Here is a 27,533-nt window from a genome sequence, read left to right on the forward strand (position 1 = left end):
AGAGTCAGCAAGGGGCTAAGCCCCTGACTCACCCAGCCGTTCCTCTGGTGGGGAAGAAAGACCCCAAACAAGGCAACGGCAAGACAAAAACACGGCCTGAGCTCAGAGAGCGATCAGGGCCAGGGACGGGGGTGGAGCCCGGGAGGGACGGTTCTGATGAGCCGCTCAGGAGGGTCTCCCTGAGACAGCGACATAGGCCAGAGACCTGGGTAAGTGGAGGCTGGGGACGCCTGGCTGCCTCCGTCAGTGGAGCGTGTGACCCTTGATCTCGAGGTTGTGAGTTCAAGCCTCACACTGGATCACATGTCCACCCCTTCAAAATAAAATCTTTTTTAAAAACTTGAGGACTGGGCCCTGGAGACAGCTGGCTGAAGAGAATTCCAGCAGCAGGGAGAACGTGAGGGCCAATGTGAGGCCTCGAGGACACAGAGCACTGGGCGTGTCTGGGGGCCAGCAGGGAGGCCAGTGTGGCCGGAGGGCAGTAAGAGGAGGGGAAGGTGGGGTCGAGAAGCGGACGGAGGTCAGAGATGGTCCTGGACTGGGCTGGCTGGGGGACTGCGTGGAGTCAGCAGAACGGATGGACTCAGGATGGGTCAGGAGTCGGCGAGATGACAGGGCTCCCGGACTGAATGCGGGAGGAGGGTGAAGGAACAGGAAGCCATTCTAGTTCCTAGACACTGGCAGGATATTGGCCGATATTAAAGAATGATTAATTCCTTAGATGTGATCGTGGTATTGTGGTTGTTCTTAATTGTCCTTACCTTTTAGAGATCCATACTGAAAGCTTTATAAATTAGAGGGTATAATTCTGGGATTAACTCCAAAGTAACAAGGGAGGGGAAGCCTTTGGGGGTTGGGGGTGGGAATGAAACAACACTGGCCAGAGGCGCCCAGGCAGCTCAGCTGGTTAAGCGGGCAACTCTTGATTTCGGCTCAGTTGTGATCTCAGCGTTCATGACATCCAGCTCCACGTCGGGCTCTGCGCTGACAACACAGAACCTGCTTAGGATTCTCTCTCTCTCCTTCCCTCTCTGCCCCTCCCCCCAACATGTGCACGCATGGGCGCGCGTGCCCTCTCTCTTTCTCTCTCTCTCTCTCAAAATAAATAAAAAACTTTAAAAGAAAAATAAGTAAATTGAGGTTCAGAGAGGCTGAAACATTGGCCCAAAATCATGCTAGTCTCCCTTCCCTGCTTTTTCTGTGTGCACACATTACATATGCTCCTTATTTTATGTGACACACACACACACACACGCTCCCTATACTAGAATTTAAGCCCTATGAGGGCAAGGGTTATATCCATTTTGTTCACTGATGTGTCTCTAACACCTCTCACAATGCCTGGCACATAGAAGGAGTTCACGAATATTCCTTGAATATTGGCATCACACTGACAGTCCAGAGTCATCACCATGGCCCATCCAACCCTACGTGATGCGGCCTCCCCACCCCCACCCTCTCCTTGCACCTCATCCTCCAGCACTGCTGGGCCCTCACTGTGCTCCACAGTCACAGGCCTCTCAATGCACCTCAAACACACCAACAGCACTCTGACCTCAGGGCCTCTGCACCTGCTTCCTGAACATTCTCTTTCCCCGCCATCCTTATGGCTTATCTGCTCCCTTCATTCAAGCTTCTAGTCAAAGTCACCTGGTCACATGAGCCTTCCCCAACCTCCATATCTAAGTACTGCCCCCACCCCACTCGTACTCCCTTCTCCTTTCCTGCTTTATGTTCCGCCCTAACCCTTATCTCTCCCCTAAAACATGTATTTAGAATGTTTATCATGTCTTCCCTTCCATTTGCCACCAGAGATACTAAAGTAATGAGCTTGCAGGATTTCTCACGCTAAAGTGCAAGATGCAAAGATTCCAGAACACCTCAGACGGGGCCCCTCCCGTTGTTATTGCCTCCACAAATGATGTCAGGAACCAGAGCATCAGAGCCCTGGTGCAACAGAAGACCGGTCACTGTATGACCCAACCTAGTTGACAGATGAAGTCAGCATAGTTACATGCCAAGGGTCCAGCGCCCCCGTGGTGGCTTCTACAGGATTGCCCAAGGGCCTCCGGCAGCCACAACTCAGCCCCAGTCATGTTGGAATATGAGCACGAAGTTGTCATATCTTCGGATTTTTTCTTCTTTTTAAAGAAGTTCTAAGTCTGGATTCTTAGGTGAAAGTCCCTAATCTTTAACACTAAGTCTACGTCCAGCATGGCAACAACCAGATGCCCATTATGAAAGGGCCTGAATTCTTCAGGTCACCACAAGCCTCACCCAGAATGTTTTTGCTCATTTGTTTTACCTGCTTGGCCTCTGACAGTATTTGGCTTTTCAGCTCCTGATTTAAGAATCTTAATCAATGCGAAGCTAAAAATGAGCTAGCAGCATAATGTGGCTGCTACCAAAAAACTAAAAATAAAAAAAATTTAAAGACTTGTGTTATCTTGGGTTGCATCAATACAGGTATACTGCCCAGGAAAAAGGAGGTTATATTCTGTATCTGGTCTCCCTGTGAGGTTTTACATCTTGAGTCAAGGCTGCCATTTGAAAAAAAGATAAAGCCTCCTGGAACTTGTTTGTAGGAGACCAGACAGAAAGGCTGAGGAATGGTCTTTATTCTTTGACCTCTCCTCCCCCCTCAAAAAGACTTGTCAAGGATATAAGCACTATCTCCATATGTATGAGCAGCACTTGTGGGAGAGAAACAAGATTTATTCTGCAGCTTTACTGGGAAGCACAATTAGATCCAGCAGGCGGGGAATACAGAGAGATAAATTTCCCCTCAGCGTCTAAAAACTGCATTTTCTCATCGTCAGAGCTGCACAGGAATGGAATGAGAAGGAGTGACTTCCCTGTCGCTGTCAGTATTCAAACTGAGGCTGGATGCCATTTAATGGGTATACTGTAGAGGTGATTCAGGCATCAGAAATACAGTTGGTGGGGGCAGAAAGGAAGAAGAAAGGACAGAAGGGAAGGAAGAGAAGGACACATGGACAGATTTAGAGAGTGCCCACCGTGTGCCGGGCACGCCATCCACAGCCTCGTTACCTTTCCGTCCCCTCCCAGATTTAGACTCTGGACCAGACCATTTCCCATCTGATTGCAATTAAGTTACAGTCCCCGGGGAAAGTGTGCTGCATAACCCATCTCACCGCAGATGGAAATTATACATGAATTCCAAAGGGGCTGTAGTTAGGATTCTTTTGCAAAGGACAACGGGAAGCAGGTCCAAAAGGTCACCTCTGCCTCGCGCCCCACTCCCTGTGCCCCCCTCGACAGCAGGGAAATTACTGCTTACTCCTCTCTGAGCTACATTAACTGGGGGGAGGAGGGGGGATTGTCTCATTTAGGAAGACAAGCTTGACAGCTGTTCATTGTCTGTCGGTGAGGAGACGTACAGAGAATTACCCGGCAACTGAGCCTTAACTAAGGGAGTCGACCACGTTAACAGGAGGTCCCCAAGATTCACGGGGAGAAAACTGCATCCTGCCACACCCCTCCCGTGCAGGTCACACCATCCCCAGTGGGCGCCTTGACCTCAGATCGTGAATTATGAAAAGGATAAGGGCTGCTGTGATTGGCCTCGGCAAATGTTTCACCTCCCGACACGAGCCATTCCCCGAATAACTGCCAACGGGATCCTCAAAAAATGAACGCCAGACACCGCTCCCTGCGACACTCAGGATTCCGTCCAAACTAATCTGTCTGCGAGGCCCTTCGTGATGGGTCTCCTGCCAACCTCACCAGCCTCCCTCTAAGCCCCTCTCCACCAGGCCAGAGCTGGCTTAGACGGCATCTGTCCTAAGACAAGGATTTGGGCATGAAGCAGTTTGTCTGGGAGGTGATCCCAGAAAGCAAAGTGAAGGAGAAAGGAGAAGAGACAGCACAGGGTGCAGCGATGGCCGGGCCACCCTCTGGGTAGCAGGAGCTCCGTCCTGTTGGAGGCCCTGAGGGTGACTAGAGGACACGCCCCCAAATAGCCCCACTGGGGAACGAGGAGCCTGAGACATATTCGTTTTCTAGGGCCCCCGACTAAGTCCCACAAACGGGATGGTTTTAAAACATCAGATATTCTCTCCCAGCTCTGGAGGCTAGAAATTAAGGTGCCTGCAGGGCCCTGCTCCCTCTGGAGGCTCCGGGGGGGGGGGGGGGGGAAGTGGCTCCTGACCTCCCCCAGGGTCTGGTGGTGGCTGGAAATTCTGTGCATCCTTGGGCATGCGGCCACACCACTCCAGTCCACCCTGGGACCTGTGGCGTGGCCCTCTGGTCCTCAGAACACCAGTGACCACCCTTAAGTCCCACCCGAATCCACTGGGACTTCACCTGAACTGCACCTGCAAGATCTGCTGCCAAACAAGGTCAACTCTGAGGTTCCAGGGGACACCGTTCAACCCCACACACCTCCACGGATGCCCTCTGTCCCACACCCAGGCAGAATTGTGCAGTGCACAAGCCCAACAGTAGTACTGCCTGCACATCCACTCACTCTAGTCACGCTGGCCTCCTCAGTTTGGTGACATCCAGGTCTCTCTCATCTCATCCCACACACACAGCTGTTCCCTCTGCCTGCAACGTGCTTCCCACCCATATCCACGTGGCTAATCTCTACTGTTTCACATCTGTAGTGGGCTCCTTTCAGATACAAAGAACAGAAGCCCAACTCAAGTTAGCCTCTGAGTCACCCCACCGGGAAATGAGGAATCTAGGATATTACCCAGTGTATTTGTTTTCTAGGGCCACCAACAAAGTATCACAAACAGGATGCCCCCCCACACACCCCGCCAAAATGGGAAACTCATTGGTTCTTGCAACTAAAAAGTCAGTCTCCAGGTAAGGCTGGATTCCGGGTTTCGAAGCATGCCCTCAGTGCTCAGTGTTGCCTGGTCTCTTGGATGTGTGGGTCCTGGAGGACTATCAGAAGCCGTGGACGCAGACAGTTACGGCAGAACCACACTGGAAAGGCAGCATTCTCACCATTGGCTCTAGAGGAAGAACGCAGAATGGTTTCTGGTTTCTCTCAGACCATGTGCCTCTGCCTGGACCATCACCATGGCCAGGGGATGACAGCATTCTCGTGGACCACATCCGAGTCACGCTCCCACATCTGAGAGTAAGGGACAACCGTTCCCAATTTTCCCCGAACAAAGCTGTTACCCAAGAAAGGGCGAAGGCCCAAGCAAAAACAACAGGTGCCAACTAAAAAGCCCAATCCCAAGGTATTTCTTCAGAGAGCCCTCCTCTGACCTCCGTTCTCACCCCAAATCAGCCCTATGTTAGTTTCACGAACCCACCTCTTTCCCCTCGTAGCACTAGTGACTAGTTGATTATGCATATATTTATTTCTTTAACATCTGCCTCACCCACTGGACGAGCTCCCTGAAGACAGAGGCAATGCCTGTCTTATTCATGTCTGGAGTGTGGCGGTGCAGGCCTCGGCCACAGCAGATGCTCAATTTTTGCCTGGCTTTTGTAAAGGAACTCGGGGATTATCCGTTCCAGTGACCCGTGTTGCCGGAGCGGCCCTCACATCTGCGACACAGCCCAGTGTGCGGTAACTTTCAGAAGCCGCCACCCTGATCCCAGCTGTGGTGAGCGGTGCTGGCATAGGGCCAGCCCCCCGCATACACATGGCTCAAAACCCACCTTCAGACCGTCCCGCAGGAGGTCTGACCTCTGGCATTTGCCTGTGTCTTCTTGTTACTCAGTCCGACTCGGCCAGCTCAGCACAAACGTCAGAGCTATCGGCAGCCTGCAAGAGCCAGGTTCAAACCACAATTCTGCTACCTAATACGTCTATGGCTGCAGGCAAGATTCTTCAATGCAATGAGAATCCATTTCCACAACTGGTTTTTAAAAACTATTTTCTCTACCTTTACCTTTCATTATGATGCTGTACTTTATGAATCCTTATAAAGCCTTCTAGAAACCTTCCTGGAACATGGCAGGGTATGAATAAAATGGATCTGCAAAACAGAGATAATATTTACCATGCAGGGCTGCTGGGGAATTAGCGATAATGTAGGCAACACACCCGGCAGATGCCATGGCCATTATTATTATTATTATTATTTTTGGTAAGGCTGAATCTCAACAAATACCTCCTCAGACATCAAGCAGGAAACCAATTTCCTTGAAATTAAATGTCACAGATATGAAAGGTTTATCCAAAAATAAATACATAATCTCTAATCGGGACAAAACCCAGGGGTATGGTCAAGGCCACAGGACTGGCCCTGTGTTGACCCAGTGGAGCCCACCGGATGGTCAGAAAGGTGAACTTCAAGGTGAAACTTAGCAGACAGGCCATTTTAATTGCCTGTGACCTAGCCACAGACACTGCTGGGCTGGAGGTGAAAGAGGTGAACAGGAGTGACAAACATCTCTGGGTGACCACAGAGAGGCCGGGAACAAAGCAGCTCGGTGGTGAGCACAAAATATGGTAGGGAATGTGCCCACAGAGCCAAAAAGTAAAACAATAAATCAGATTTCTGCATAAGAGCTTGAAATGACTAAAGAAATCAGAGCTGCAGACTGACCCAGCTCTGGGTGTATTCAAATTTAGAAACAGCAAGCAAATGAAGATCATGAAACCTATCCCCTCCAAAAAAGGCAGGGGGAGAGGGGGGGGAGCAGGATGAAAGGTACTTTTTAAAAAAATATCAACTGTGAGAGAAATCAACCAAGGAAACAGAAGATGAGTCCCCCGTGATCACCACAAAATGATGGGAGATAAGAGAGGTCTTAAACTTAAAAGTAAAGTTCAAAAAGTTTGTGTAACCACAAAAGAGGAACAAATGAAGGATGGGGAAGAATCTAGGGGAGAATGGGTGACAAAGTATCACAGCAGTAAAAGTCACTTTAGGCAAAAAAAAAAAAAAAATTAGGACAACGTGACTGAAAACAACATCAGCGTTGTAAAGAAGGGCTTTGATGGGATTGAAAGGAAACACACCAAAACTTTAACGGCTGCACATGAGCAGGTGTGGGGCGGAACCGGCCCCCACACATTGGGCATGGTCCCAGTGAGGAGTGTAGCACAGGAAATGCTGGAGGCTGGGCTGGAAAGCAGAGTGTTCGATCCTGCAGGCTTACAGTTCTCCAGTCTCAAGTATAACCATGAAATGACAGAGTCACAGCTAATAAGCCAACAAAAGGAATAAAAGGAAATCATAAAGGGCACCAAAGTGTACCCCAAATTAGGCAGAAAAACGAGAAAAGGCAACAAACCCTAGATGAGGTCAGCAGAAAATAAACGGCAAGACGGCAGACAAAACGTGGAATGCCAATAATCCCATTAATGTAAACAGTCTAAACACCCCAGTTAAAAGGCACAGATTACTGGATCTAAAAAAAATAAAACAAAATAAAGCAAACTTCACTTAATGCAACCTACAAATTATAAAAGGGAAAAGACAGATCATGCTAACACTGGTCAAAAAAGAGTTGGGATACCACACAATGTGGATTTCAGAGCAAAGTACATTACCAGGGATGAAGAAGTTCATTCCCTAAAGATGCAAGGGTCCATTCATCAAAAGGATGTAACAATACTAAGCTTTCACCACTGAAAATGGAGCTCAAAAGATACAAAGCGACGCTGATAGAATTACAGGAAAAAATAGACAAATCTCTAATTACAGTCACAGGTCCTCTCAATAATTAATATAAGTAGACAGGAAATTACAAGGATACAGAGGATCTGAACAATGCCATCGGCCAACTTGACTTAATTGATATTTATGGGAACACTGGGTAGCCACACCCAATACATTCTCTCTGAAGATCAGACGAGGTGTGTCCCAAATGCAGCTGCAGCACTGACTCACAGCGCGAACAGAGCCTTGGTGCCTCAATTTTCGCATCTGTAAAAGCGAAGTAACCCAAACACCTAACCGTGTGGGGTGAGGTGGAGTTAAATGGGATGGCGTGTACAAGGTACCAAGCACAGTACCTGAGGAGTAAAGAGTTCACTGGCCAGTGGAATCCTAGCTGAAAATGATTCCCCAAACTCCATGAAGCCCATAGTCCACATTATGAGACACAATTAAATTATATTTGAACGTTAAGGCAGGACATATGGGCGGCACAGTGGGGAAAAAAAAAAAAGTCACCAGATACCAAGCACATCTGTAAAGCTGCATCCCATCCACTTGGTGACGCCCGGGTTCCTCTGGGCTCTTAGTTCTTGGACCATTAGTAGAATTTCGGGAGTTGTCACGTGCACACGTCAACCTGGGGTGTTATTGAAGAGACCTCTGACATGCTCCCATCATGGGTGACTGGCCTTGGCATATGGAGGTATTTTTAGCAGCTGCTCTCCAAACATAGCCAGATGTTTGTTCCATGTTCACAATGGGACGTCTCCTTGAAGAGCGTCCCGGGACCAACACTGGGTCTCCAGAACAGCTTGAAGAAGACGTGACAATCGAAAGATACTACTTTAGACAAATTTGATCATGTTGACTTTGGAGCAACGGATTTTATGCATCTCCATGTAGGCATGTTGTTGCCTTAGCAAAGAGATATATTTCGGGAAAGGGATCTGTAAAGTAAATCCAACTTCTTCATCGACTTTCTTATAAAACTAGACTTAGATTTTCCCTGCAGAAACAAAGCAAAAAAGCAATTCAACTTTGATGGGGGGGGGGAAATATATATATATATATACATATTACAGGTAGCCAGGTTTCAGGCTTTCTGTTGGTGGTGTTAATAGAACAGGTGATTTTTGAGGAGTTTTCCAGAGCTTTGCGGTATTTTGCATGAATTCCAAGATCCCTTTTCTCTCTTTCCAGGAAAAGAATTATCTTATTCATGCAACAAAATTGTCTCCCAGGCCACATAATCTCCTGACACTCCGTTTTCAAATTTTGGAGTTCAGCTCTCTTTCTCTGTTTATATAATTGCTAGCGCCTGCCAGGAGTGGGCACCAATATTACACTTCGCTGGGAGGGACCACCTTGTAAAAATGTGTTCCAGTCCCCAAATTGCTTCAGTGTGTGTAAAAAGAGTTCCAAGGCCTAGTTACCAATTCCACGTGCTCATACTTCATAAACGGGTTTTTTTAATTAGGAATATATGTGTCTGAAAATATCAGTAAGAAAGAAACTCAACAGAAGCTTAGTCAAGTTTAGTAGTAAAGGGCATCCAAGGATTGGGGCGCCTGGGTGGTTCAGTCAGTCGAGCATCCGACTTCAGCCCAGGTCATGATCTCGCAGTTCCTGAGTTCAAGCCCCACATTGGGCTCTCTGCTGTCAGCACAGAGCCTGGTTGGATCCTCTGTCCCCCACCCCTCACTCTCTGCCCCTCCTCTGCTTGTGCTCTCTCGCTCTTTCTCTCAAAATTAAACATTTAAAAAAAGAGAGAAAAAAGGGGCATCCAAGGATGGGGCATGCCCAGAGAAGCCTGACAGCAAGAGATTCTCCAAGAAGAGAAAGAAAGGAGTTCATGGTTTACAAGTCCTCTTCATTCAGCAAACAAGCCAAGAGGAATCCACAGGGCCCCTCTGTGGCAGGTGGCATGGTGAACAGAGAGGAGAATGAACTCATGGGGAATCATGTTTCAGGAAAGCTGGAGACAACGTGGGTTGAAGATGCCAGCTTCCATTGGAGCTGAATCACAGGAAGAGACAAAACGATGGGGTATGACATAATAAAGGAAGACATCGCAACCCCGAGGATGCCCACCACCCTGGCGCTACAAGAGTACAATGTAACCAGTCAAGAGGCAGACAGGAGACCAGACATCAAGCGATGCAGTCTCAGAGAGCAAGGGAAAACACAGCAGCAGAGGAGAAACGAATGTATATCAGTCTATGCCTCCTGACTCGATCCTGGTTCCCCTCCTGCTAGAAACAGATTCCACTTCTCCCGTTGATGAGCCCTTAGGGAAACACACTGCTCCAAGCACACTCGGGATGCCACAAAGGAGGTGCCCCTAAGTGTACTTCTTCAGCGGGCTTCTTCCCTCCCGAACGAAGACTCACTCCTCCGCCCTCATCAAAGTCTTCCGTTCCTTGGGCTCCATCGTGTGTCATGTGCACGAGCTAGTGTCTGCCTAGAATATTCTATCCCAGGCCCCAGTTCGGCCTCCCTTCCTCCACACATCCTCCCTGACCGTGCTCCCCCCTGTCAGAGATGAACACGGTGGACACTGGCTGAAGCGGTGAGAACAGATTTTATTCGGTAACCACAGCCAGGAGCACAAAGAGTGAGTCCTCTCCTGTTAGTGCAGAGGTGACTGGGGAAGGCAGGACCTCGGACAGAGACGTGAACGCTTACAGGAAGAGGGAAGGTGGATTGTCCTGTGTGAGACCCATCTGGGTGTGCTCCCTGGTGCTCGTGGAAGTTAGCCTGCCACCCTCCCACAGAGGCCGGGAGACGGGCGGCAGTGGGGGGCTATCATCAGATGCTGGCTGGAACAAACAGTAAATTCTTTGGGAGGTTTTCCCAGGCAGCACTTTAAGGGGACTGGAGTCATCCCAAGGATGCAGCCTTGAGCCGTCAGAAACCATGTTAGTGCTTGTTCAAGTCCAAGACCGCAGCTGGTGAATAGAGGGCTGAGTTCACCCAGAGGAGGGGTCTGTACCAGCCCACCTGGGCTAAGCGCCTCCCCACACGTCCCAGCCCCGTGTCCTGCCCGGCGTTGCTCCGCGCATCCCGGGCCCAGACAGCCTGTCCACAAGGCAGGCTCTGCACTAGACCCTGGGCCCCACAGGAGCAGGCCCTGGGCCCCACCGCCCATTCAGATCCCCACAGCCTGGCCCACCGAACACATTCAGGCGTTGCTCGTCGAATGCACACTCAAGGGCGTGCACACAGGAAATCCATGAGCCCAGTGTTGCTGAGGAACCACCCCCCCGCCTCCCTCACACCTGGCCAGCCACACACTTGCCCCCCCCCCCAGTTCCCCAGTTGTTCCCACTTGGGGCTCACTCTGTGACGGCACTTTGACACGGAATTCTCCCTGCTTGGGGGAATCTGGGCCTGTTATACATTCTGGTAGAATTACAGTTTTGTTTTTCTTTTCTTAGAGGAGAGGAAAGCATCCTGGTCAAACTTTCTGATCAAATCCAAGAGGCCCAGGGCACCTGGGTGGCTCAGTGAGTTGAGCATCTGACTCTTAATCTGCACTGACTGCACCCTCTGCACAAACACTGCGGAGACTGCTCGGGATTCTCTCTCTCCCTCTTTCTTGGTCCCTCCCTAGCTTGCACTCTCTCTATACATATACACAAGTAAATAAACTTTAAAAAAAAAATCCAAGAGGGGCACCTCAGTTGAGTATCCAGCTTCGACTCAGGTCATGATCTCATGGTTCGTGGGTTCGAGCCCCACGCCGGGCTCTGTGCTGACAGCTCGGAGCCTGGAGCCTGCTTCGGATTCTGTGTCCCCCTCTCTCTCTGCCCCTCCCCTGTCTCTCTCTCTCAAAATAAACACACATTTAAAAAACCCAAGAGGCCCAAGCTCAAGGAGAAGAGTGGGGCTTCCCACAGGCGAAGGCTACAAACAAGTTTGAGAAAACCTGTGTGTGTCGTAAAAAGAAGGAGTTTGCTGTGATTCTCAGGAGCCAAGCTGAGAGGTTCCCAAGGCTGCAAGCACTCGAGGGGTGAGGTAGCAGAAGTCATGTCCACTCCGGCTGTAGGGGAGCACAGGGCAGGTGAGGGAGCTAGAGTCCTGTTGTGCCAAAGACTCAGACCAGATGCACCTGTGCTATTCATCATGAAGGTGCCCCACCCGTAGCCGCCAAGCCCTCCACTGTGGGAATAAACAGGCAGGGTGGCAAAGAGTAGTCATGAAGCTGCAGCAAAAAGTGTAAACCAACCTCCTCTCCCACCTTCCTCCTGCTCCCCTGTCTCTTGACAGATGCGCAGACCCAGCTCCCAGACACCCACCGGGAGCTCATCTTTTCCTTTCAGACAGGACAGGAAGGAAAAGAGGGAAGGAGAAGGACTAAGGGATGGAGCAGAAGGCAGAGTGAGTGCACAAAAGAAAAAGAACAAAGCAGGAAGAAAAGGAAGCGAGGAGATAGATTCCTGTGTCTCTCCTGGCTTCAAGATAGCGCGGGCTTATAAAAAAAAAAAATTTTAACATAATAACGTAAGTCACACATAATCCATCTTACGCTTTTCTGTAGTTCCCTCTTACCTTCCTAGTCACGTAGAAGGGCTTTTAGATGGGTTTTTATTTTGCATGTACCTCCTCAGTCTCTCTGCAATTATATTTTATATACGCTGGGATGGAACTCTAGGTTTTTTTTCTACCAAATGCTCAGAAATATTTGAATGGGATACCATTTCTCTCGTACCTTTGCCTTTCCCCAAAGTATCTATAGTACTGCCTTGATTGTCAGCCGCATTCCTATACCCCCTTCCTATTTTCAGGTTTATCTCTTCTGCATCGTAGGCTGCCAGTAAAAAAGCAGAGCTCTGGAGTCGGCCGAGCCGAGTTTGGAAGCCCAGCCCAGTCAGTAGCTCTGTGGACCTTGGGTGCATCCTGTGAAATCTCTGAATTTCTGTTTCAACACCTGTCAAATAGGGCTCCTAACAATGCTTCAAAGAGTTACCAAGGAGTAAGAAGCATTTTGCACAATTCCTAGTACGTACTCAGAGTTCAGTAAATACTGATTCACCATCACTCTGTTCTAATCATTCAAATATAAATATATAGATATATGGGGTGGTGCCCGAGTGGTTCAGTTGGTTTAGCATCCAACTCTTGATTTCAGCTCAGGTCATCATCTCAACGTTCATGAGATCGAGTCCTGCACTGGGCTCTGGACCAACGATGTGGAGCATGCTTGGGATTCTCTCTCTCTCTCTCTCTCTCTCTCTCTCTGCCCCTCTCTCTCTCTCTCTCTCTCTCTCAAAAAAAAAAAATATATATATAATATATATATATACCAGAACACCTATAATATACCAGAAACTGTGCTGGGCACTGAAGTCACAGAAAAGAACAGGAAAGTGCTTCTTGCCCACAGCTTGGTGTCTGTTATCTTGATGTTATTTTAGCATTGCCATCACCACCACCCAACACACACACACACACACACACACACACACACACACACACACACTATTCCTTCTGCTTCCCACTGGAACCTGGCTGTAATGTTGCTAGGATGCCCCTATTCCAAAAAGCATTAAGGGTTTTGTTGCCAATCTTCTGGGAAAAGCAGATGAGAAGTAACCATAAGAGACACAGCAGCAATGCTTCTAGAATCCTATTTCTTGTGTCAGCTCAAATGCACACATTGGACCCAGGTGATGCCAGGGTCCAGCTGTGTTTACAGGTCCCAAATGGACAGAGCCCCCAAGAGTTTGACATCAGAGCAAATTTCTGCCCCACCCTACACATATAAGAGAAACAAACAATTGAAAACAATGAATTGAGTGCCTTCTGTGTTCTCATTAAAGCTTTTCACGTACAGCTCATGTAGAAAATCATAATCTTCATGTGACACCTGGCATTCCTGAAGGCTGAGGGGACTGACATCTAAGGCTGAGGTTGAGATGCTTTGGGGCATCACACTTAGGACTGAATGCATCAAGGAGGAACAGAGAGAGGGAAAAAGTGTGCTCCTCAGGCCCTGCCCTCACGCACCTAACTATGAAAAGGGGATGACATTAATAATTCCTATGTCACTGAGTGCTTATGGGGATTAGTTGAATTGATAGATGTAAAGAACTTAGGATAGTGTCAGACAAGTAGTAAGTATTCAATAAATTATGATGATGATGATGATGATGACGATGAAGATGAAGATGAATGTGATGATGGTGGGGATGAGGGTGGTGGGGATGATGACAGTGGTGATGATGGTGATGACGAAGATGGTGAGGAAAAGGAGGAGGCATTCATTATGCTGAGTTCCCTGAGGACAGGAACAGTGTTTTGCTCACAAGTGCAGACCTTGTCAGTCTTGTTAAGCACTTCCCAAGTGCTGGAAACAGTACCTCTCAAGGGAGGACACATATAAGTATTTGTTGAGTCATTACACAAATGAGCTAATGAATTTCTCTCTCCGTCTCCAGTGCCTAGCCTCCAGTAGGTGCTCAATCAGTGTCACCTGACTTACTCAATACACTCATAAATGGCCAACCTCATGGGTGTTTTGAGCTCCCAGACACTCCTTAAACCTCCACTCTCATCCTGGTAGCTTCCTGTCAAGAAGGGTGCAGACCTCTGTCCCCCAATGGGGCATTTAAAAGGAAAAACAGCCCAGGTGAATGGGGCTTTCCAAAGACCCATTTGTGGAGCACACCCCTAACCTTAATAAGCATCCTTGAGTTTAGCTGGACACCCTCTGGGAGGAGCCAAAGCTAATTTGGCACTCTTTGGCCTTCTACCACATTTTCAATAGGAATAAAAGCAACTTTGATTTCCCCTCAGGCCTATAAATAATTCAGCCCCATTTGTGTGTCACTGAATCTGTTTTAGCAGGAACCGTACAAAGGTCAGGGCCAAGTAAGTGTCTCTCCAATGTTTGTGCATAATGTCAAAGAGTATTTTTAGGGCAAATGGTATTCAGAGGAGAGATGAAGAGAAACAGTGAGGTAACTGTGTTCAAGTGCAGATATGCCCAAATGGATTAGCGTGGGTTCCCCTGGCGGCCCCCTAAGAGGCAGACGGCTCCTGCCTGCATTGCTGACCTGGAGAGGGTTAATGAGGACCGAGTTGCCCTTAAAATGGAATGGAGCAGCTTAAGCTTTTCCCAACCCAGGAGTGGTGCCAGAACAGTCTTCATCCCAGTTCTTGAGCCTCCAGATTCCAGCAGGACTTAAAAAAAAAAAAAAAAAAAAGAAAGCTTCTTCCTGCATAAGAATTAAATGAAGCAATTAACTACCAGGAGAGTGCAGGAGACAACATTATAGACTTTGAAGCTGCCTGGTTGTGTGATTTGGGGCAAAGGACTTGAACCCACTGAGGTTCAGTTTATTCATCCATAAATTGGGGACAGCACCAGAAGCTGCATCACAGGATGATTATGAGGGTTAAAAGAGACAATGTAAGTCCAAAGCTTGGCACAAAGTAAGTGCTCCCTAATGACAGATATTCTTTTGAATACGTTCTAGGCTGTGATTTCCAATGGCTGGTCTTCCACAAATATGTGGTCTAGTTTTGATCTATCAGGAATTCTTGAAGAACTCTGGTTTGTGAGGTGGTTCAGTCGCTTGGTTGAGCACCCAACTCCTTGTGATAGAATGAATACACACCTTAGCATTAAATGACTAGATCCATTGGGAGATCTAGTATCTACCAATATTTCAGGGTGGTGCTAAGCACAACTAATATTTTACAGTGTCTACAACTATTGAGAATTCGCACGGGGCTCTGCGCTGCTGGCATAAAGCCTGCTTGGGATTCTCTCTCTCCCTCACTCTTTGACCCTCCACTGTGCACGTGCTTGCTCACTCTCTCTCTCAAAATAAATAAACTTAAAAAAAAATAATTCTGGTTTGTAGATGTCACCCTTTCTTGTTTTTCGGTCTGTTGCTTTATATTAAGTTCTCACTTTTTCCTCTCTCTCCCTTGCGTGTGTCCTTTCAAGGGACTTGGGGAGAGAGGAGAAGCGGCTGGTTGTCCTCATTTCTTACCTTGGTACTATCCCCTGAAACCCATTATCCGGGGAATCAAGACCCCACACGGGCTGCTCACCTTAGGATAAACAAATTCCACACTTAAAAAGAACACGAAGGGGTGCCTGGGTGGCTCAGTCACTTAACCGTCCAACTTTGACTCAGGTCATGATCTCGAGGTTCATGGGTTCAAGCCCCGTGTCGGGCTCTGTGCTGACAGCTCAGAGCCTGGAGCCTGCTTCAGATTCCATATGTGTGTTTCTCTCTCTGCCCCTCCCCCACTTGTGCTCTCTTGCTCTCTCTCAAAAATAAATAAACATTGAAAAGTTAAAAAAAAAAAAAAAACACCAAGAACAGAGAACACTATCTCGCACAGAAGGCCTGTGAGGCTCAGAGAAAGGCTGTGAATGCCTTGAGAAAACGCAGCTGGTGCAGGGGTCCTTAACCTGGGGTCCACAGACCCTCAAGGTGTCTTGGGAATAAGTCTAGGACTTCACGAACTTGAATGGGAACTTGAATTAGAAAAAGATTTTCAGGGACCTCTACCTGGAAGTTTCCATTTCCTTCAAATGAATGTAAACAACCGGGCATAACAGTACTTACTTTATCATGACTTTGTCACCAAGGAAAACCACAGATATTTACCCGTCACATCACAATAGTCGCAGACACTGTAAAATCTTATTTGTGCTCAGCACAACTCGGAAATATTGACAGTTACTAGATCTGCCAATACATCCAGTCATTTAATGCAGCAGTCAAGGAACTGTGTGTATTCATTCTATCACAAACTGGAGTTTGTTTGTTTTTGAGAGAGAGAGAGAGAGAGAACACAAGTGAGCAAAGGGCAGAGAGAGAGGGAGAGAGAGTGCAGAGGCCGGAGCGGGGCTCGAGCTCACCCAGTGTGGGGCTCGAACTCACAAACCGGGAGATTATGACCTGAGCTGAAGTCGGAAGCTTAACCAACTGAGCCACCCAGGTGCCCCACAAATTGGCATTTTCAAATGTCTTGACAGCGATAACATTGGTTCCCCATGTAATTCTAATTCTTTTGTTTTATGCATTTAAAATAAAACTGAGAAGAGACCTGTCTTCACCCAGCTTTCCTTCAGCCCGTGCCACCTATAAGGTTACAACAGCTAGTGAATGGCCAAGTCGCCGTTCAGAGGGGTCTGCCAGGAACTCAGAACACGAGGCCCTTCGTGGGGCGGCTGGAGCCCTCTCAGTCTGCAGGCATACCCTGTGTCTTGTTCATGCTCCACTTACCATCTCCCACCCTTCCTCCACGCTATTCAGGCCAGTAAGAGGAGGAGGAGGAGGGGGGAGGGAGGAAGAAGAGGAGAAAAAAGCAACAAGAACCCCAATGGTAAGCCTTGCAATTGACCTAGTTCTTCCGTATGACCTCATCCACATCAACCCTACCTAGTAGGTACAGAGGACTGGAGAGGCCAAGGGTTTGGGCCAAAGCCACACAGCTAGAGAAGAGCAGGTCTGGGGCTCCACCTGCTCCCTCGTCTCTGACAACCACTGCATCCTCACCAACCCACTTGGGCTCTGTGCTTAGCAACCACCCTCCCAACACGTCATTACACCCAAACTGTCTTATCTTTATCTTTATCCAAGGTGCTTTATACTGCGCAGTTTTCATTATTTCAAACTAGACTGGGGCACCTGGGTGGCTCAGTCCATTAAGTGTCTGATTTCAGCTCAGGTCATGATCTCACAGGTCATGAGTTCGAGCCCCAAGTCGGGCTCTGTGCTGACAGCTCAGAGCCTGGAGCCTGCTTTGGATTCTGTGTCTCCCAATCTCTCCTCTCTCCTCTCTCTCTCTCTCAAAAATGCACATTAAAAAAAAAAGAACTTTCTTTTAAAAAAAGCAAAAAACTACACAGAAGTTTTATAGAGAACTCTTAATGTCATGAGGACCACATCCATGGGACTTGGGCAGAAGCCCCCTTTGCTGGTTCAGAGTCAATCAGTTAGGACAGGCTAGGTATGCTGCAGGAACAAATGACCCCAAAAGCTCAGTGACTTGACAGTAACAAATATTTGTCTCTCACTCAAGTCGCAGGTCCATCAGGGCCAGCTGTGGTCCGGGTCTTCTCCCTAGGACCTAGGCTGCTGGAGCAGCCATGATCTGGGGCTTGACTTTGGCAATGGGGGAAAAAGGAACACGGCTCCCAAATCTTCTTTTAAGACGCGACTCAGGTCACTTCAGCTCATGTTTCATTGGCCAAAGCAAGTCAAAAGCATGACACCATTGAGAGAGGGAAGCATTACTCTCCTTCAGGGAGAAGGAGCAAATATTCCAGTGAAAAATTCAACTAGTTTAGGGGGAAAGCCCATAAAAAGGCGCTCTCTTTTGACTACAATCTAAACGCCCACAGGTTTGACCTTTGATGCATCACATGTTTACAAGACTGACCCTGGCTTCTTCTAATCTGCAGGCACCATAGTCCTAACAATTGTTAGGATGACAAATTGCCTTTTAAAATACTTGAAATCAGGGCACCTGAGTGGCTCAGTAGGTTAAGTGTCCGACTCTGGCTCAGCTCATGATCACGGTTTGTGGGCTCGAGCCCCGCGTTGGGCTCTATGCTAAACAGCTGAGAGCCTGCTTAGGATTCTGCCTTTCCCTCCCTCTTTGCCTCTCTCCCTCTCTCAAAACTAAATAAACATTAAAAAAATTATAAATAAAATAAAATTCCTGAAACGGTGCCACTTCTAAGAGAAAGTATATAGAGAAACCACCCTCCCCTGTTCCCTTCTCCCCACAATTCTGATGGTGTCTCCAAGACTCTGAGACTCCTTGGTCATAGTTTCTATGATGCCGACCGTGGCCAAGGACACACAGGGGGATTTCAACATGGACACAGCCACTTGCTCCACAAGCTGCACCTGCTCAACCAGTGCACGGAACCACAACTCAGCCTGCAAACACTCTCCTAAACCCTGTGAAGGGACTGCTCTGGGATAATCTTTGTCCCCTCTTAATTCAAATGCCACGTGGAGAAAGAATGCCAATGAGGCAAGATGGATTAGCAGAAGGGAGCTAAGAAGCTGTGTTGCCAAAATGGTTTTCTTCTTTCCTGTTGATTAATGAGAAGGTGGCCAGGCTCGCTTCTGTCTCGGACAGGTCATGGTGGAGAAATGTGAATGATGTCATCAGGTGATGGATTTTCTCATGCCTTCACTCAGTGAGCCGTGCCCGATCTATCAAGCCTGCTGCAAGGTGGATGGAAGAACAAAGAGCGTGGCTGCAGGAACAACCCCCTGGTAATCAACTTGCTCAGATGACATGATGCCACGGGTTGGTGGGGAAGCATAAGGGTACAGTGCAAAAGCCAGAGGTGATTAAAGTAGGTGTGTATGTGCATTATCCTACACACGATGCTGTCTGTTTTGCTCATTTTCCCCACCAACTTATGATGGAAATTTGCACTGTGTAACTGGGTGTTTTTTAATGTTTAATTTTGAGAGAGAAAGAGAGAGACACAGTGTGAGTGGGGAAGGGAGACACGGAATCTGAAGAAGCCTCCAAGCTCTGAGCTGTCAGCACAGAGCCCGATGTGGGGCTCGAACCCAGGAACTGGGAGGTCATGACCTGAGCTGAAGTTGGATGCTCAACCGACTAAGCCATCCAGGTGCCCCGTGATGGAAATTTTCAAATGCAACACTGATTCACTAACATTTTACTAAATTTGATGGACTCCTTATCTACCCTTCCATCCATTAATCTGTCCCATTCTTAGTTCATTTCAAAGTAAGTTGCAGACATCAGTATACTTCCTCCTAAATACTGGGCACGATTATCATTAAGTAGAGCTCAATAGTTGTTTCTAGAGTTTTGGTGTACAACTGACATACAGTGTAATGGACACATTCCAGGCACACGTTCACTAGGTTTTGGCAAAATCATGGATCAGCATAACCCAAATCCGTATGAAGATATGGAATATCACGGCCACCCCGCAAGGGTCCTCTCTCCCTTCCCAGTCAATCCTAACCCTCATTACTGCTGAATTTTGCTAGTTCTAGAATTTCAAGAAAGTGGATATATTCCACATGCCCTTCCATGTGCCTGCCTTCTGCTCAGCACTTTGTTTCCAAGAATCATTCATGTTTTCTGCGTGTCTCCATAATTTGTTCCCTTCCATCGCTGAGTCATATTTGATTGAATAAATGTTTGTTTAATGCACTATCTACAGGAAAACTTTTAGAATTAAGTATTAAGTTTTAAAGAGCATACATTGATTGTTTTTACAGTTCGCTGACATCTAAAAATTAACACCTTTCACATAAAAACTAGATTTCTGGTTCCTTGTAAGAATCAGAAGATTAGGTGACACTAGGCTTACGTTCCTCCGTAGTAACAATGGTCTGGGTTGAGGGACATGTATATGTTCTCTTGTTTGCCACAGTCCTCACTGCCCCCTATTGTCCCACCTGGGTAACCTCATTCATTTATGCCATCTGCCTGCCCTGATTTTCTGACTTCTGTTAATAGTGACCAAGTGCTCCAAAGTGATCCTGGAATGAATTAATGAAGGAAGGAAAGGTAAACAAAGTGTGGTTTCACTGGCCATATTGTGCCCGAGATCCTGCATTACACACAGGAGAAGATCCTATATTCGGAATCAGTTATACCCGGGTCCAAATCCCACCTCTATTTCGTATTCTTTTCGACACCCCCACCCCTGGCCTTCCCTCTTCTGTAATGTGCAGATAAAAATGCAAACCTACCGGATGCGGGAGGAAATCAATGGAATAACATATTTAGCTTGCCTGGCACCACCGGATGGTAGTTTATAATCATCGATGTCATTATTATCATTAGCTGGTTCTCCACAAGAGAGGAGGTCAACCCATTTTTCATTCTGTCTTTCCAACGCAGCAATTTGGAACCTCTGAATTCTGAGAGAATATGGTTGCGCTAATGGAGGGGAGGGATTTCCTGATCCATACGCCTCCTTTCTAGCCAGCCACCACCTCAAGCATGAGTTCAGTCCCAGATAGAAGCCACTGCAAAAGCAGAATCCAGACAAAAATACACAGAAACTTCCTTTCTCACATTTTGGAGGACTTGGGACAAAAAGACTGGAGAACTCCAAAGACAGAGGGTGGAGAATTTCAGATGAAAAAATCCAGAAACAGGCCCAAAATATAGGCATGATGTTGATACATAATAGTAGTTGCACTCACATCAGTGGGAGAAAGAAAGATTATTCCCTAAGTGGTTAACAACTGGGAAAGCATCTGGAAAGACAGAAAGGCAGACCCTCACTTTAGACCTTGCACCAAAAACAAATTCCAGAGGGAACCAAGATTTAAACATTAGGTAATGGAACCATTAAAATACTAAAAGAAAACACGAAGGTTTTTTTTATATGTAAAATCTTGAAGAGAACACATTAAGGACTACTAAAATTCAGAATCCATATATAAAAGAAAGGTACATCTGAACAAATAAACAAGCAATTTCTACCTTTAAAAACCACCAAGCTTAAAAAGACACGACAAAACTGGGGAAAATATTCATGCAAACCAGAAGAAAAGGTCATTTCCTAAATAGAAAGAAATCCTGTAAATCAATTCAAAAAATGTCAACAGCTCAATAGGAAAATGGACCAAATGTCCTTCATTTAAAAACAAAATACAAATAGGGGAGCCTGGCTGGCTCAGTCGGTTGGGCGTCCAACTTCAGCTCAGGTCATGACCTCGCGGTTTGTGGGTTCGAGCCCTGTGTTGGGCTCTGTGCTGACAGCTCAGAGCCTGGAGCCTGCTTCAGATTCTGTGTCTCCCTCTCTCTCTGCCCTCCTCACGTTGTGCTCTGTCTCTCTCTATCTCTCAGAAATAAACGTTTAAAAAAATTGTTAGAAAAAATAAAATACGAATAGCTCTCAAACATCTGAAAATATGCTCATCCATAAGAATTACAAGATCTATGTAAATTAAAACTGTAATCGCGAGTTTTGAACTTCTAATGGGCCAAAATCATAATGGCTGAAAACACAATGTCACTGAGGTTGTGGGGACAGAGATCCCCATCTCTATTTCCCCCCAACATGAATGACATTGTGTTTTCAGCCATTTTGACTCTGGCCCATTAGAAGTTCAAAACACGTGGTAATTGATAAGCCGCTATGAAGAGAAATTTGGCTTAAACTTTTCTTATTTGATATACATATATATTGTGAAGTGATCACCAGAGAAAGGTTAGCCAACACATCCATCATCTAACTACACGTGTGTGTGTGTGTGTGTGTGTGTGTGTGTGTGTGTGTGTGTGAACATTCAGATCTTAGCAACTTTCAAGTACGTAATACGATACTGTTCTCCACAGTCACCATGCTGTGCACTGGATCCCCAAAACTTGTTCATCTTGTAACCTGCAGTTTGGACCATCATCTCCCCACTTCCCCCACCCCCTGGCAACCACCATTTTACTCTCTGTTTCTGTAATTTGGCTTTTTTTTTAGATTCCCCATATAAGTGGGATCATATAGCATTTATCTTCGTCTGACTTATTTCACTTGACATCATACCCCCAAGATCCATCCCTGTTCTCACAAATGGCAGGAATCCCTTCTTTTTATGGCTAAATGATACTCCACTCTGTGTGTGTGTCATTTTCTTTATCCACTCATCCGCTGATGGACACTCAGGATGTCTCCATGTCTTAACTATTGCGAATAATGCTGCCATGAACATAGGGGTGCAGGTATCTCTCCAAGATAGTGATTTCATTCCTTTAAATTGCTGGATCATATGGTAGTTTTATTTTTAATTTTTTGAGGAACCTCCACACTGTTTTCCATGGTGGCTGCACCGATTTACATCCCCACTAACAGTGGCACAAACTTTTAAAATTAAAAAACGCATGTACTATGTGACCCAGAAATTCTGCTGGGGAAAAGTTATCCTACAATCACACTTGAACTTGTGTGAAATACAAAGGCTATTTGCAATATTGCTTACAATAGGGAAATAGTGAGGATAACCTAAAAACTATAAATAAATTCTTGGGAAGATAGATTATGAGACATCCTTAAAATGGAATGTGCCTTTTCTAACAGTATAGAACAGTCCCCAAGGCGCATATTGTTAAAATTGACCAGGAGAGGGGAGGGGAGGGGAGATGGGAAACAGAATGGTGACTATAGTAAGCCACCATTGATGCAGGGGACGGTGGGAGAGGAATAGAGCATAAATATATGGGCTGTCTCTGGAAGGACAAACAAGGAACCAGTATCGACAGCTGACTCTGAACAGGGAGGCTGCATTGCCAGGCCACGTACCCTTTTAAATGTTATGCCACGCACACGTATTACCTAATCTTTTTTTTTTTTTTTTTAACTTAAAACATAGTACAATTGCCATCTCTGGGCCATTTAAACAGGGATGACTATTTTAGTGGACTATCATAAAAAATACTCAAGCATTGTTAGAACGGTCCAAATATATTCTCCTATAACCCGAGAATTCTAGGAATTTCCTGAAATACATCAGCACTGGCTAATTTCATTGCGTTCAAGAGGCGGAAAGAATTTCTATTAGATTTGTAGAAGCATTGCATGCTTTTGACCTCCAAGTCCCCAAATCTCCTGGCATAGAGCAGAAGGGAGTTTCTTTGGGTCACCCAGCCTCCTGCAATGGCCTTCAGAACGGACAGGACTTCGTTCCACACAGCACTTAATGACCACCCAACTCCCAAGGGCCATCACACACACAGGCATGGGGAACAGAATGTGGTTCTCAACATAAATGGAATTTGGAGCTATTTTCAAAGCTAGAACTCATTCAGACCGTAATGTGAAGGCATTTTTAGCTTCCAAATGGTAACTGACATTTGAAGGTTTATAATCTGCCAAGCTCCTACATGAATTCTCTCTTCTAATTTTCACCGTGATGATGTGAGAGGGGGTCCTCTCCTTATTTCCATTTACAGGTGAAGAAACTGGCAGGCTCAGAGGTGTTCGTCCAAGGTCACAATGCAAGACTCAACCTCAGGCAGTGTGACTCCAGCAAGCCTTCCCTCTGTCCACCCTACAAGGCTTTTAAAATCACAAAGCCTTGCCTCCCACCTGCCCGAGGCCACTATGTCAGGCAGCGAAGTGTCAAGTGATTACACAGTGGGCAGGACACGGAGGAAGGTCTCCCTCATGTGAAACAAACTGCCCACACTCCTGTGCTCCTAGCGCCACTTATGTCTCTAAGCGGCAAGGTCCGAGTCAGCCGCGAAACCCAAGCGGGAAAACATGGTGGTCAGGAGCTAAGATTCTACTACTTCCCAGCCGTGGAACCTGTTTTGTCAGATTTCTCTGGAGAAACAGAACCAGTAAGACAGATAGAGGCAGGGAGGAGTTATTATAAGGAATTGGCTCCTGCAATTAAGGAGGCTAAGAAGTCCCACGATCTGCAATCTCCAAGCTGGAGGCCCAGGGTAGTGACAAGCATAGCCCAGCCCAAACCTGAAGCCTGAGAAACCGGGCAGCTGATGGTACAAACCCCAGTCCAAGCCCAAAGTCCTGAGAACCAGGCTTGCTGACATGTGAGGGCAGGAGAAGATGGCCCTCTGAGCTCCAGCAGAGACAGCAAGCCTACCCTTCCTCAGCCTTTTTGTTCCACGTGCGCCCTCAACAGATTGGGCGACACCTGCCCACAAAGGTGAAGGCCATCTTCTTTAGTCTACTGATTCCAACGCTCATCTCTTCCAGAAACACCCTCACAGACACACCCAGAAGTCCCGTTTTACCAGCTATTTAGGCATCCCTTAGCTCATCAGGTCGATGCACAAAATTAACCACCACTTGGAGCCAGTGACTTAGCCATCGGGTAATGAGGTGGTCTGACTAAAGGGCCTGGCATGCAGTAGATCATCAGTCCAGGTTAACCAATGGATCACAGTATCAGGAACGTTACTGTTTTATTGTACGACGTTTCCATCTTGCACAACTCAACAGGGAGCTCCTGAACGGAGCTCTGATTCCTCTCAATCGCTCTCCCCTCCTCCTCTCCATCACCAAGCACAATGCCTGGCACACAGTAGGTCCTCCGTGTAAATGTGTGAATGAAACTGCATCCACTTCAGCCTGAATATCTTTAAAGGGTTGACACTGTATGTGTGATCTGACATATTAACTCTGCCAAGGGTGAGGTGCTGCTGGGAGGGACACTTTCCTGTGACTGAAAGAGGCTGGATGCACGGGGCTGGGCTCCAGCAACTCCTCTCCTCCTCCACAACCCCCACCCCAAAAGTTGCCTCTCCTACAAGCACGTGCCTCTAACACCTTTACGACGACAACAACTCCTAAGGCTTCTACTCCACAATTTGCAAAGACTTAAAATAGTACGAGAAAAAATAAATAAATAAAATAAAATAAAATAAAATAGTATGAGAGAGGGGGTATACTGACTCAAATTCACACTAAACACAGAGGTGGCAGGAACCTCAGACGCTGATCAGTGATTCTGAACCTTGCCGCAGGTTAGGATCTTGGGGAGAACTTTTAAAAATGACCCATGGAATCAGAGTCTCTGGCATGGGGCTCGACATCAGTATTCTGGAAGCTCCCAGGTGGCCCACATGTGCAGCCAGGGAACAAGCGCCACTAGGTTACCCAGTCACACCCTTCTTTTTTTTTCAACGTTTATTTATTTTTGGGACAGAGAGAGACAGAGCATGAACGGGGGAGGGGCAGAGAGAGAGGGAGACACAGAATCGGAAACAGGCTCCAGGCTCCGAGCCATCAGCCCAGAGCCTGATGCGGGGCTCGAACTCCCGGACCGCGAGATTGTGACCTGGCTGAAGTCGGACGCTTAACCGACTGCGCCACCCAGGCGCCCCACACCCTTCTTTTTAAGGGAGAATCCACCTATGTCAAATTAACCGTGAACCATTTTAAAGGGAGCGATTCAGTGGCATTCAGTAGTCCACAAAATCGTGCAGCTAACACCTCTATCTGATTCTAAGAGACTTTGGGCACCTCAGAAGGAAAGCCCAGTCCCGTTAGGCAGGTACCCCCAAATCCCTTTTGCCCAAGTTCCTGGAAATCACTAATCTACTTTCTGTCTGCATGGATTTAGCTGCTCCGGAAATTTCACTGAATCGGCATCACACAATCTGTGACCTTTCATGTCTGGGGTCCTCCCACAGCATCGTGTTCTCAAGGTTCACGCACATCACAGCACGTGTCAGTACCAGGTTCCTTCATGGCTGAGTATTCCAAGTACAGACCTACCACACTGTGTTTATCCAGTCGTCCGTCAGAGGACACCTGGGCGTCACCCAGTGACGGTGTTGCGTCACCTCCTTCTAAGGGAGGCCCGGGGAGCACAGGGAGCTTGCGGGACCCACACGGCTCTGGGAGGCAGACCGCGGCTTGGACCCTCGTCTCTCAATTCACACTCAACGTCACTTCTGGCTCTGCTGCTCTCCTCCTCAGTGAGCCTGTCAGCCTCCTGAGCGTGTCAGCTTCCCAGCAAGTGTGTCAGCCCCTCCAGGAGTGCACTGCCCCCCCCACGAGTGTGTCAGCTCCCTGGTGAGTGTGTCAACAACCTGGTAAGTGTGCCACCCCCCTGACAAGTGCACTGGTCCCCCGCTGAGCGTGCCAGCCCCTGGTGAGTTGAAAGGGGCACCTGAGGGCCATCTGTGTGTGTGAGCAGCACTCCGTCTGCTGCTCAGCTCCCCCACGGGGAGGGATGGGAGAAAGGACAGAGGGTGGGGAGTGAGAAGCACACCCAGTCCCCACCCAGACAGAGGGTGGGGAGTGAGACAGGCCTCCCGGTCTCTCAGTTCTCTGCCCCAGGCCGGCCCACAGGACCCCCAGAATCTCAGGCTGGCACCCCCAGGAGCAAGAAAGACCAGACACTCAAAGCAACTAGTGCACTCAGGAGGTGAGCCCAGGAGCCCGAGGAAGGGTGTGGGAAAGAAAGACAGGGAAGGAAAGGAGCCAAGACAGGGCCCACGGATGCCCACGGTGCCCATCGCTGTGGGCACCTCTCTGGTAGCCAGCAGGTGGCTCTGCAAAACGGTACAGATGGTGCCCCTGAACTGCCCCATCTGAAGGGGTGTTCATCCTCCAGTCTCCCAGGAATCATTGCTCCTGGGGCTTCAACTCCATGATGCTGCAGGCTGCCCTACACGTAGGCTGAGAGAGAGCCCTCATGCAGAGAGCGACAGGTACCAAGGTGGGGACAGGCATAGTCAATGACGAGGGCAAAGGGCAGACACGGATAAAACGTGTTCTCATCTCTATTTCCGAATCTGTAAAATGGGTCTGTGAGTGAGTCAGCGTAAAAAGCGCAGCGGCAAGTCCACAGCAACGTTCAGTATTTGCTCTCCCCGACCTCACCCCCACTTACTGAACACACACTTATTGAGCACCTACTACGCACCAGGCATTTTACTGAGGGCTGTGGATAAGAGAGATGCTGCCTTGGTCAGCTTGGGCTGTGGTAACAAAACACCACAGACTGGGGGCTGAAACAATAAATACTGATTTCTCACGGTTCTGGAGGCTGAAGTCCAAGGTCAAGGTGCCAGCACATCTGGTGTCTGGTTGAGGGGCTGGCTCTTCCTGGTCTGCAGATGGCCATCTTCTCACCGTGTCCTCACACAGAGGGGGGAAAAGAAAGCGTTAGTTCTCCTCCCCACCAGGGGGCTCCACCCTCATGACCTAATCACCCCTCAAAGGCACACCTCCCCAAACTGTCACGTTAGGGCTCATATGAGTTTTGGGGAGCCGGGGGGAAGAGACATTCAGTCCATAGCAGAGGTAATCCCTGTGTGTGGCACACTCACAATCTGGTGGTAGATGAATGAAACCTCCCCCTCCTCCTGATGCAGAAGGACCAAAACGTGTCCGAAGCTCCAAGTCCATCAGTCGGGGGAAACGCAACCAGCCCCTGCTCTCCCTTGATTTCAAAACCATGGACCCATCCTGACCCA

This window comes from Prionailurus bengalensis, chromosome E3, assembly GCF_016509475.1.
Source record: "Prionailurus bengalensis isolate Pbe53 chromosome E3, Fcat_Pben_1.1_paternal_pri, whole genome shotgun sequence".
Classification (NCBI taxonomy): domain Eukaryota; kingdom Metazoa; phylum Chordata; class Mammalia; order Carnivora; family Felidae; genus Prionailurus; species Prionailurus bengalensis.